The 12,928-nt window shown below is 31.0% G+C and overlaps 1 protein-coding gene across 5 annotated transcripts in view; it reads right to left on the reverse strand.

Moving 5' to 3' along the window:
- NOVA1 (NOVA alternative splicing regulator 1) overlaps positions 1–12,928 on the reverse strand; it is a 144,028-nt gene that overhangs the window by 80,633 nt on the left and 50,467 nt on the right. Inside the window, exons 1-2 of one of the 5 annotated variants that reach the window (XM_042047545.1) lie at positions 6,544–6,628; positions 5,821–5,891 (exon numbers count right to left, since the gene is read on the reverse strand). The exons of the other annotated variants lie outside the window; for them this stretch is intronic. The gene's annotated coding sequence lies outside the window, so the exon portion shown is untranslated. Of the gene's footprint in view, positions 1–5,820; positions 5,892–6,543; positions 6,629–12,928 lie in introns of those variants that run through there. 5 annotated transcript variants of the gene reach the window in all.

Genomic DNA, 12,928 nt, shown 5'->3' on the forward strand with positions numbered 1-12,928 from the left:
ATTATATGTTAGCAGACAGGCAAAAATAACTACACTTGCACAAATATGACTACACAAAATATAATATACTGTAACTGCTTGAAGTTAACTGAAAGCAAATGTGTAAAAAGGTTTTTAAATGTATTAAATATCCAGCTTAATGACTACAAAGTTAAACAAATGAATGTAAAAGCAATTGTCTCAAAAAGAGTTACAGTAAATATATGATCATATGAAATCCATAAATGACATTCATTTATACATACTTAAAATTAGTTTTTCAATAATATTTATATCAAGTACACTGCATTTGAAAGAAAATCTGAATGTCATAATAAAAAAAGTGTGCACAAAATTAAGTTGTGCAAATGCACTGCTTATAACAACATTTAAAATATTCTATTTTATTTACATCTACTAATTTACCAAAGTACCCAAAAAGAAAGAAAAAAAAATTAAAATTAGTTAACACTCAAAAACAACATTTCCATTTTAAAACTGACAAAGTTTTATAAAACTTTGCATGGAAATACCCATTCCTAGTGGAATTTCTAGTTAAAACAAATCTTTGAACTAATATACGATATTTCCTAAAAAGTTATTCTGTATTTTCTATATCTAATAGTTTATGAACCTTTTGTCATCAGATTTTGTCATCTTTTAAAAATACACCCATTCAGTGTTATATAATGATAAAAACATCAGTCTGGTTTATATCAGCAATTGTTTACATTTGTCATCAGGGAGTTTATTTCAGATTTAAATTATTTGCTGAAAACAATAAACCTTATGTTGCCAACTACTTCAAAAGCATTTTCCTGTAGTTAACATTCATATCTACAGATTAATTTTTGCCTTCTCACACACACACCCCTATATTTCTTTGGGTCATACTGGTTCATTCTTTATGGTCCTGATGCAGATGCATTGATTAATTTAGCTACAATAAATAAACTCCAGACTCTAAACATCTTCACTTCTGTTAAAAGTCCTACAAAACAAGCATTTGGATGTGTTTTTATAGAATAAATACAATATAATTCTATATAATTGTTTTAATTTTTTGTTATGCAGCACTAGATGGGATGATTAAGTAAATTTAAAAAAAAATTATTAACTATTCTGTTATTTCAGAAATGGTTACTGTAAAAATCTCAGTTCACTAATATTAGGGTGAAACATATTCTAAATCTGTTTACATTACCAATTTTGTAGTGATCGGAAATAGAAATGAAGCTAACTTCAAAAATGGCAATCACTTAAAATACTTTAATTAAAAGTAATTAAATTATATTTTATTTAATGAAATAATAATAAACTACTAGGAGGATTTATCAATACAAAATCTTTATAATTTTTATATATTACAGCATTTCACAACTATGGAATTGCTCTTGATCAATTGACATCTTCATTTTCCATTTTAAGTTTTAATGTCTGCTTGAACTATAGTAACAGTGAGACTTCCCAGTGGAGTAAAATCTTAACATCCACAAAGCAAGTATGATTTCTATGCTCTGAGTCTTTAGCAAGTGATTTAAAAAGTAGAATTTTTGCTGTTTCTTATTTCTGTCGGTCCTGAAGTAACAGCAACCTGAGAAACTATCTTAACCTGGTCATCCTGAAGAGACTTGCTCAATAAATTTGAACAAATTAAGCCTTATTAAAAGCCTTATTCAAGAAATATTGTTCAGAGCAGAATTAGTTTAAAAATAAGTACCCTTTTTAATTAATCCATAACTTGGGTATGAGCCTAAATTTGGCACGGAATTTTTTTTTTTTTTTTTTTTTTTGAATGATTGAGTCTTTAAAGTCATACTTGGTTTTCAGGAATGACAGGTAGAAAGCCAACTTCAAAAAACAGAGCCTCTATTGAAACCTGATAAAGTAATTTCACAATGCCACCTGTCAGCATAGTGCTCCTGTAGTACTTCAAATATTATGAAGTGGGATGAACAAAGGCATTAGAAAGGAAGAAGAGCTCTTTCAGTTAAACTACAATGATTGTCAGTTAAACACCTATGATTAACATCCTACACTGCATCACACCAGATAGACTGTTAGAAAAGTTACCAAGCTACTAAGCCACTATCTAAAAGTAGCATTCTAAAGTCAGAATGTTTCTACTAAGACATTTCCATGCGTACCTTCCTCTAAGTTCAAGAAAAGCAGTAATTAGTATCAACTAGTAACAAGTTCATGGAACAGACACATTTTATTTAACTCATATTAAAAACACTTGTCCCCTAATATCCAGGCCTCCTTCTTCTACAGGTTAAACTTTTCACCATACAGAGCTTTCAACCAGTAGTGAAAGAAAAAAAAAAAAGGCAATTTAAAAAAGTATCTCTCTGTAAATAAAACAGAGGCTAATTTTAAATTTCAGAATGATTAAAGTTCTGAATTATAGGGTTTATTTTTACATATTTCTTAAATAGACTTAAGCAGAAGTTACTTGATCTCACATTTAGAATAGATGGCCCTAGTGTTTCATTGCAATCGACTATAATGTGATACACACAGGACATTTATTTTTAAATGCAAGCTACAATTTAGTCCAATACATATACATATTCATTAAGTCTGATCAATCTAATCAAAGATGTCCTTGAAAGTATTCTCAAGGAAGACATTAAATCAGCATAAAATAACTATTATAAGCCACACAGCAGAAGGAAAAAGAGGTTACTATATATTGAAACACTTCAGCAATATGAAAACTTAGTTTCTATGTTTCTAGAAATTTATTCTATATATCATGACCTTGCAAACTAAACTGTAATGTATGAAAATACAAAACAGAAACTATATGTACATACCTGATATTCAGATATAGATGTGTTTCTGCACTAAGCGTGAAATATTTTACTTACAAAGGTAGAAAATACCTCCATTATTATGACTAAAACACTAAAAAAACTAAAATCAAAACATCTGACTGTATGAATTTTCATCTATTATAGAGAAGAAGATAAAGTATCTGATGTTACGTGCTGAACAGGTATTTTCATAATTCAATTACATGGCAGTTATTAATGCATGAAATTCAAAGTCCACATAGCATAGCTTTCAGAAGAGTAACATACTTCTTGTACGTCATCAGCAGCACCCTAGAAAAGTAATATAATGCATCATGTGCTTTCTGTGCACTTAAACATTCTATTATACAAGCACAATATAACAATATTTAATTTACATACATCAAGTAATTCTTCTTATTAAACCTTCTACACAATTAGAGTAACAGGAAAGAATTCTGCAAACGGCAAAAAAAAAGTATTTTTTGTATCAATAAAATCATCCTTCAGTTTTACTGGTGAATTTAAGAAGTTTATTCTAGCTTAATGTTGATTTTATAAATAGCTGCTGATACTCATATCAAGATTCCTTCCTCTTCCCTCTTACTTTCCTCACAACTGAACATCATGGCAGCAGATACTAATGGAAACATGTTGACCTATACTCTAGAAGAAAAAGAGATGGAACAAAGTGTTTAAAGCAGTAAGAGAAAAGTATCAGTGTTTAAAGCAAAAGTGAACACATATACATAATGACAGAAACTATTCAGATATTTCAATCTCCTTTTGTTCTTGTGTTTTGGTAGATTACTCCATAAAAATCAGGAAAAGGAAAAAGGTATTAACTCATAATCCATAAGGTAAAGCATATGTCCAGCTATAATCTTTGGCATTTATAACTTGACAATCAAGACAGATTCCATGAACAGGACTGGAAAGGAATGGAAAAATTCAATTGTTTTTTAGAAGAGCTTTCTTCATGCAAGGGATCACACAATTCAGGGAAATTATAATCATTAACAAAAGGTTTGAGTTCAACATGGTAAAATTCCTTTTAGGAAAAGGAATTCAAGTATAGAAAACTGATGAGCAGGGACAACATTTTGCATTTGACAAGATATAGAATTAGAAAGCAATTAAATTCAAGTGATGTGGTCAGAGAAAGTTTTTAGACAAATGACTTTGAAAGTGGCTTTTTGAAGAAATGAAAATTAAGGACCTAGATAAGATTTTGGTAACCTGTAAAGAAGAACAAGCATTTGAAGATTTTTATAAACAAAGAGCAAAGTTTAGATGCATGCAATCTGAAATGTCATAGATTGGCTATGCAATTTGACAAACAAATTATAGTCTTGAAAAGAAAGGATATGTTGTCCACAGTAACCAAAAATGAGTAAGAAGGAAGGGTCTGTGAAGAGAACTGGGATCAGTTTTCAAATTACTTTTTCAAATTCTAAGTAGAGTATCTATAGGATAACCACAGTCAAGACAAGATGTTCTAGGAATCACAGACAGGAACACTAGATATGTGCATCATTGCGAGAAACAAAAAATACACTCCTGACCAAATCTGTGTGTAAGATCATGTATACCAATAAAGAATATTAGGAAGCAAATCTCTGGCACACAGATTAAAGTGAGATGATGGCAGGCAACCTACCAAATAATGAGGTATATGAAGACAAAGTCACAAATGGACGACAGTTTCTTGTAGTTGATCATGACTACAGAGCTGTACTCAGTAATTGAAATGAGTGTGAAAAAGTTGTGTACATATATAGTTCAGGAAGAACAGATAAAGGGAGCAAAATAGTAGAGTCATACAATTTTAACAAGAGGAAATCACTAACTAATAGAACAAAAGCTGGAATGAATGAGTTTCAAAGAAAAGGAGTACACAACTAACTCAATATTGGTATATACCATATACCCAACTGGGTATATGGGATTGCTTTGTACAAAATGCATTAAAAATGCAGAAAAAATACAGGCTTATGCTTGCCAAACACAAAATAATCTGTTTCTGGGGATTACAGATAGGAGAAAAAAATAGCACTGACATCTTCCATCTGACATTGCATTTATGATTTGGCAGAGAGTTCAAAAGAAGTTGATAAAGCTGGCCACAGTTCTTCATGCTCCTCCTAATCAATAAATCATCTACAAATGCTAACTACATAAAAAAACCCCCAAAACCAGGAGTATAAAACAGTTCCCTAAATAAAAGATAATCTTTTTGTTACATATATATTTTTCTAAACATATGATGAAAATCTAATCTTAATAATTTTTCACACTTTGGGTAGTTTTACAGAATGAGATTGCTATTATACCTGAAATTATGAATTTTCTTAGTGACACTCCTGACCTTAAGTCAATACCTATAAAAAAAAAAATCTTTTGGGCTTTTTGACATTATAGAGTAAGAAAAAAGGAAAGTACTTTCCTTCAATCTACAGTGTTTGAAAAGCAATCATAAATTAGAGAAATGTAGCAAGCTCAAGCAAAAGAAAATCAAAATTTAAAAATCTTGTTATATAATTGAAGTAAATATCCAATGCCCTTTTTTCTTTCATTTTCTTGTTCCTGTTTTTTTTTTCATTTGTTTCTTTGGTTTGGGTTTGGTTTATTTGGATTTTTTTTTTGCAAGGGCACTGATTTTTCCCCCTTCTTAAGTGCTGCTTATACTATTGTCAGAAATATTCATTAGAGTGGAAGCAGCTGAGACTTATTTTTGTTCGTTGAATCTCATGTTAGCCAGAGAAATGTAGCCTTAAAAAATAGCAGGCCTTATTAAAAAGGAAAAATAATTTTATTAACAAATCCATAAGCCTTCATATAATGCAATATGGCAAAATATATAGTACTATAACTATCACACTATCAGATGTGCACTAACACTCATGAAAGCCTATTTAATCTGCTAAATGTATTTTAATGTGGTTACTGATATGAACAAAAGTGGCATAAAAAAATGAAGAAATTAGACTGTAAACTGTGAAAAACAGAATAGGATGATGTAATATTAGAAGTAATTTCTCACAAGAATCCTGTGCTGAATTAGAGCAACTTTCCAGCGATATGGCATTTCCTTCCTGTGCCACTCCATACTCCCTGAAAATATATAAAACGGAATGGGTTTTACAGTACATGGAGTCACGTTAATGTCAGTTACTCTCTAGGCTTTATGATTCCTTAAGGACACACCACAAAAAAAAAATCTTATTCCACAAATGAACTTAGTTTTTGTACTGCAGACAAACCTGGTGCTGGTAAGATACAGTCAATGAATGCACTGGAACAACTGTCTGCAGCTCACCCTGCACTGAAATACCTTTCAGAAACACCACACTTGTAAGAATCACACTAAAACCAGATTTATTTTTTTTTTTTTTTTTTTTTTAAGATTCAATGAGAGTCAAAATGCTCCAAAACTTGATTTTAGAGCAACCAAACTTACAAGTACAAGTAATAAAATTTTGGCCTAGTTTAAAACAATTGGATGTCATTCAGAAACCTATTTTTCTAGTCAAACACTACAAAAACACTAGAACTGCATTCCACAGACAGTGTTTCAGGAAGCAACCTGCAAACAACTCCAAAGTAAGGAGTAGGTTCTCCTTACTCTTACCTAAAGAGCAAAAGATTGCAAATGAACACCTAAGAATAGTTGGCAGAAATTTGAAAAATATATCTAAGGTCCAAATTCAACACTTTAGGATTTTTGTGTACCAATTTGGACTACAGAGACTTTAAGTATCAGTACCTTTACAGGATGGGAATTACAGCTGCCTGACGCACTCTCCTTCCCAGCAGTATCAGCCAAAGCTCACATTTCCAGTCTGTGATATCTGGTAAAAAATTGAATGGAATGCCATGTCACTGCTCTGCAGATTTCTGAAACTGAAGTATCTGCTCTTTCTCCCTATGTAATGACTATAAGACCTCATATGCTGGCTTTTCTTTAACAAGCATACCTGATTTGAACTAGTTCCCTCATTTCTAAAAGAACTAAGGTTTTTAGGAATGTATGGGCTAATATGCTTTGCAGCTCCTTTTGAAAACTAGTGAATACCAGAAAAATTCTAATGTTGTGTTCAGTTGTTAGAAAAAAATGCCACCTTTGCCTTTAATATTCTTGCTAGAGATAAATGGACACTTTTTAAATGTCCAATGCATTTTTGATTTAGATAAATGCTGCCAAAGGCATTTGATTTTTTCATCTTAGTAATTGCTCATAGACTAAAATAAAGTGATGTAGAAGATTTCTATCAAAGTAAATGAAGAGAAATTAAAACAGAGCTGCCATGGGAGGACTTCGAGGTAAAATTATATTCCACAATGGAAGATGATCCTTTAATAGCAGAAGTCCTACAATATATCCTTGATAAAACTGGGAAACAGAAATTAGAATAACTTTTAGATTTGTACCTACGATCTTGTTTCTTATCAATTAAACACTAAACATGTCCTAAAGAATATTTCTACTGTAAAGCTCATAGAGCTTTAAATATATGCTTTGGAACCTTTGATTTGGTTGAAGGGCTTTTGATTTTTGTTTATTTTTGTAATGTATAGGCACAAAAAAATAAAGTGGTTGTTCAAAATAATTTTAATACAATTTTGCAGAAAAGCAAAATATATAAATTTTATTGTTTCAACGTTAATTTTTTTGATTAATGAAGAAAAGCACTGTATACGTATTGATTACTACATGAACAATCAAATCTTTAAGGTGAAAAATTTAAGAGCTATGGAATGTTACAACAGGAATTTTCTTCTCAGTACTAGTTCCAACTATACTTATGAATGAAAGCATAGATTGTATTTTAGAGTCTAAACAAATCCAAATAGTCTTCATGAAAACAATCTGAGAATTAAAAAGCAGAAAATAATCTTTTTCAAAAGTGAATCACAAATATTTTTACATGTGTGCATATATTTTGGTTCTGTAAATCTTCTTTTCAAATATCCAACCAGTAACTTCATTAGATGCTTCCTCAAATTTCAAAACTTTGCAAGAGATGGAAACTGTCCAATCATTAAGTAAAGCAGTAAAAAAAAAATTAAAAGCAATACGAACTGAGCTAGTCATGAGACAAGGAAAATATTCATAAAAATCATAATTTGTGTATCAAGAAAACAGATACAATTATGTGACTGTATTTATTTTTTAGCAAAGCATGTAGGTAAAATGAAAACATATAGATTGCTGTATTTAATGGAATGGGTCAAATTCTAGGGCTGGAAATTTCTTCCAGCAGCAGATTTTGGACAAGAAAATATTGACAAGAAAGACAAAGGCTTTCTCAAAAGTAGAAAATAACTTGCACACTTTCATTTTAGGTATGATGACACATACGTAATAATTTAGGTTAGGTATGAGCAGATATATAATATATGCATTTAAGGTATGTAGTAACAGCTCAGTATTACCACCAGTGCCTTCTCTACATTCAATAAAAAAAAAAATATTCCTAAGATTACAAGTTCCACAATTTTCCTCACCCTTTACCTTAGATCTTCTGCAAACACATTGAAAATATACAGTATTCTGGATAAATCCAGAAATGCTCATATCTAGACTTCTTCCCTAGAAAATTTAGAATATATTCCTAATATTTATAATGCAGATGAAGTTGATGAAGATGGATGTCTGTGGCACACTATAGAGTGTCAAGTATTTTACTAAATGCACAGAATTGAGGTACTATGTCAGAAAAGGTTATTCGTTCTATTCATTATAGAAATAGTACAAATACTTTTAAGAAAATATAAAAATATTTAAACTGGTTTCAGATCCAATTTAATACAAAAGTTTGGAGAAATTTAATGACAAGAGAATCACGAAAGATAACAGAAGTGTCTGGGGTTACACCATTTTTCTCACGTATTTTCTTCAACATTAAAGTGGATATTAATTTAAGATGAAAGTACCAAGGAATGCAAATCTTTCAGTGCATGCAAAATGTGCATTTTAACATATAAGCACCCCTGTACTACAGCTACTCCACTTGGCAAAGAGGAATTAAAACATTTGGGTACTCATTTATTTATTCCAAATATAATTAATGTGATCTAACAGACAATGGGAAAAATCTCTGTAGACAAATTACAGCTGTTGCTCCAATGAACAAGCTAGAATGCCATAAAAATAATATATTTATATATTCTATGGCAATAATAAAATAATTTTCAACTTTTCCCCTGAAATTTCTGTCTTCTACATGTAGCCATAAAAAGAATTCCCTTCTACATGTTGTTTCCATCTACATGTTATATATCCATTCCATCATTTTACAAGAGATTGATGGTTTTATTTTTATTAGAACGAATTTTATTCATTAAAAAATTAAAAGTAATCTATTTGTTTTATCGTATAAAGAATACATAGAAAAAAGATAAATAAAATCAGAATGATTATATTTATAATCTGATAATTTTGGCATATTTTTTCATATTTCCCATTGTTATACAAAAGAGTGAATGTGCTTTTTTGATTATGCAGTGTACTTTATCATGTACTTTCACAGTATGAAATAATACTTCATAATATATCACATCACACATCAAATCTAGAAATATTTAAAAGAGGTGATTTTATTTAATTTTGATATACTAAGTGTGGTTTTGCAGAAGTGAACGTATCTTTATTTTTTTAGCTGGCATTGTATACTTTGAAATAGATGACTGCTCACCTCTTTGGTAATATTTATCTAAAATTGAGAGAAAAATCTGAAGAGTAGAAGAGATATGCAGTCTATAGTTCTTTTTATTATTTCACTACTAAAATGTTCATTTTATGAAAGACTTTATAATTATTTGTACTCCAGCATATGATATTTCAGTGCAATGGGGAGCAAGGGGTTTTTAAATGTTAAAAAAAAGATTTTGAACAAAAAAAACAACAGTAATCCGTCCTAAATTTTAGGCCACTTTCACAGGTGTACACAAAGTTCTGCCTCTAGGAGGGGTCAATATCTGCACTGAGGATTTAAACATAGCGTAGGTTGTTTTGTTTCATTCTAAAATTCACACTAAGACTCTGGTTCACCTCGAAAAATTAACATCAGGCAGGAGATGAGAATATACACTGTTCACTCCATAAGAACATACACTGGACATGAAGAACAGAAGGAAGAATCAAATCAAGAACTCAAAGTAGCACGATGCTGTGTGCAACTGCTGTTTTGTTAGAACTGTGCTAAATGATCATTCTCAAAATAACAATCCTAGGTTAAGTAACCTATCAAAATACAACTGACAGTCTATACGCTGGTATTCATCAAGTCATATTTTATTTGAATTCCTTAACACCTGCATTGCATTAATGACTTTGCATCCAAAGCATTCTTCCTGAGAGTGAGATTGATTAACTGAAATTAAGTAAATAATAAAATGCAAATATTCACAGTCATGCCGTTCAAGTGCATTCACCTAATTTTTTAAAAAGTAAGTACAGTTCAAGAAGTACAAGAAACAAATGTATTTGAAACATTTTTTTAATCATGCTCATTTTCCTCCTATGTTCGGTTTGCACTTCAGTAATAAGGAAGAACATTTGTGCACTATTTCCCGTTTCTCAAGTAATAAAACAGAAACAGAAGAGATAGAAGACAAGGTCCACATACATTACAAATTATTTAGTCTCACAGCTCTTACACACGTGAATAGAAAAAAGGGAGAAAAACTATTGTGGAGTAATTTGCAGCACTTAAGTTCTCCAAAACCAAAATGCAATTGAATAGAAAATGTTTCACTTTGTGAACAGCCACTGAAAATTCCAAAGATGCAAGTGTAAAAATATTCAAAATCTTGCAAAGAAACTCCTACTTTTATATATATAAACACACACATAGGCGTGCAATTTCATATGCTTTTGGAAAGCCAGTACAGTAAACCTTTTAAACGAAATCGTCTTAGACAATTAAGTTTCATTACAAAATTAAATCATCTTTATTGGACAAATAACTAAAACTAAATTAGACAATTTAGTTATCTTTAGTTAAAAGCAGAAACTTGTACAGTAGAAGGGAGTCTTCAAACACCTGCTGTGTTTTGAAAGCAAAAATTTACGCGAAAAGCAACAAAACAGCTAACCTATTCTTCCAGAATTCAAGATGCATAACCAGCGTGTTCATTTGCAATCCACCTTAGAAAAAAAAGCCTATGACTCGACAATCATTTATTTAAAAGGCAGTTTTATTTTACCACCCTATATAAAAAGGCATCCTAATTAAGACACTGCACAATGCAGAACTAGATTTATAATAGTATTGCAAATATATGTTTTTAAAGCTATATTCATAGCAATTTTCCCTTTACTATTACACCACATGGTGGTTTACTGTATTGAGTTGGAAATACTAGCAATTATATATTTTGAAGTTTTTTATCACTAGACTTTATATTGAAAGTCTGGGAGAAAGCAAACACTAACACTCTTATTCTCCTCCACAATAATACATTCTAAACACTGGCAAATGAGACATTCAGCTGGAGCCTGAAAGTAAAACAAAAGTTGCTTTTTTGTTCTACTACAACATGTTAGTTATATAACAGTTGCTTTTCACGGTAAGAAGGGCTTATATTTCAGTTTAAAAAACTATTCCAGTAACAATATCAAGAACCAATGTGCATCCATAATGTAGCTATCATATGCGTACACAAGAGAGAATTTTGCAATATTTATTACCTCTATTCATTGTTAGACCACAAAGCTTTCATCTCCTGCTTTGGTACAAAATAAGATTGCACTCAGGAACAAATTTCAGAGAGAGAAAGTATATACAAGTATACACAGTGCAGAACAAAGTATGAGAGTAAACCAAAGTCTAACTGAAGTAAGTGCAACTATGAAGTAAATAGAGAACCCGTCAACTATAAAGCAAAGATGCTGCCTAGCCCCAAATCCAGTTTGAGATACAGATTGTCAGCGTGGTGAGAGTAAGAACTTTAAAACCTCGTAAGGAAATCCTTGTGTAAGTCAGGGCTTGGTAAAACAGTCCTCTGCTGCACCAACAAGACAGAAACTGCCTGTCAAAGCATGTAAAATACTCATCCCTATAAAACTAAGAAAAATTTTAAAATATCTATGAAAAAGTAAAAAATCATCTAGAACTCCACTCTAAAATGAGCATGTCACTACACAGGACTACAGGGTTTAGGAAATGAACATGCTTTAAGAAGCACAAAACCATGGCTATATAAAAAAATTGCTGTATAATGAAAGAATTCAGAAACCACTTGTTTGTTGGTTTTGTTGTTCTGGGGTTTTTTTGGTTGTTTTATTTGGTTTGATTGGTTTCTAGTGATAGCTAGTGGCTATTTATATTCTACTAAAAAGGTAAGAAACTGTCTACAATTCACATTACACTAATCCTGAAAGCCATCCCCCTTGTTGGATGCTGTGGAGAGCCTGTTATTTAGTTAGTTTTAGATTTGAGGGTGCTGTTCAAGTGAAATGATAAGTAGAAGACTATTTGGCTTTCGTGTCTGAAGTTTCAAAGATATATTCAACTCAGATACCTGAAAATTATTGTTTCATTTGTGGCAACTTACATTCAGCTTTCCTCACCAGTAGAGAATTTTAATGAACTTTAAAAAATTGACTTGAACAAAAGCTGAATATATGGACTTTTCAAAAGTTGATAAGCATTTAGACAACTTCAACTGTCTCAAGTTCAACAGTAGCAAAACCAAAAAATTTTTACACAGGAGATTATGATAATATGCCTGGAAGATGATAGTAATGACATGGTGAGCTAAAGCACCTTTTTATTACACTTCAAAAATTTCATTTGTAAGAAAGCATAGCAAGATAGGAGAGTATGCTAATCTAAAATAAACAGTATGCTGCTGGTTTATCAAAATTTAAACTGTGGTGGTTTCAGCTTCTCATGGCCGTATTTTACTTAACATAGGTTACCTTTGATTTTACCTTTTTTTTCTTATAACGTTACTGCACATACATCACAATAAAACTTAAGGCCTTGACAGTTTTTGCTCTTCTATTATTTCTACTAGTCACAAAAACTAAGCAGCTAAATTCTGTTCACTAAAACCAAGTTCAATATTCTACTACATTTGGATCATCAATCTATCATTAGTAGATAAAAACTGACCCTGTTGGACTTCAAGCTGAAGTAGCT

The sequence above is a fragment of the Corvus kubaryi genome, unplaced genomic scaffold (assembly GCF_017639235.1).
Source record: "Corvus kubaryi isolate FWS band 111438036 unplaced genomic scaffold, C.kubaryi_AGA036_p1.0 66, whole genome shotgun sequence".
NCBI lineage: Eukaryota > Metazoa > Chordata > Aves > Passeriformes > Corvidae > Corvus > Corvus kubaryi.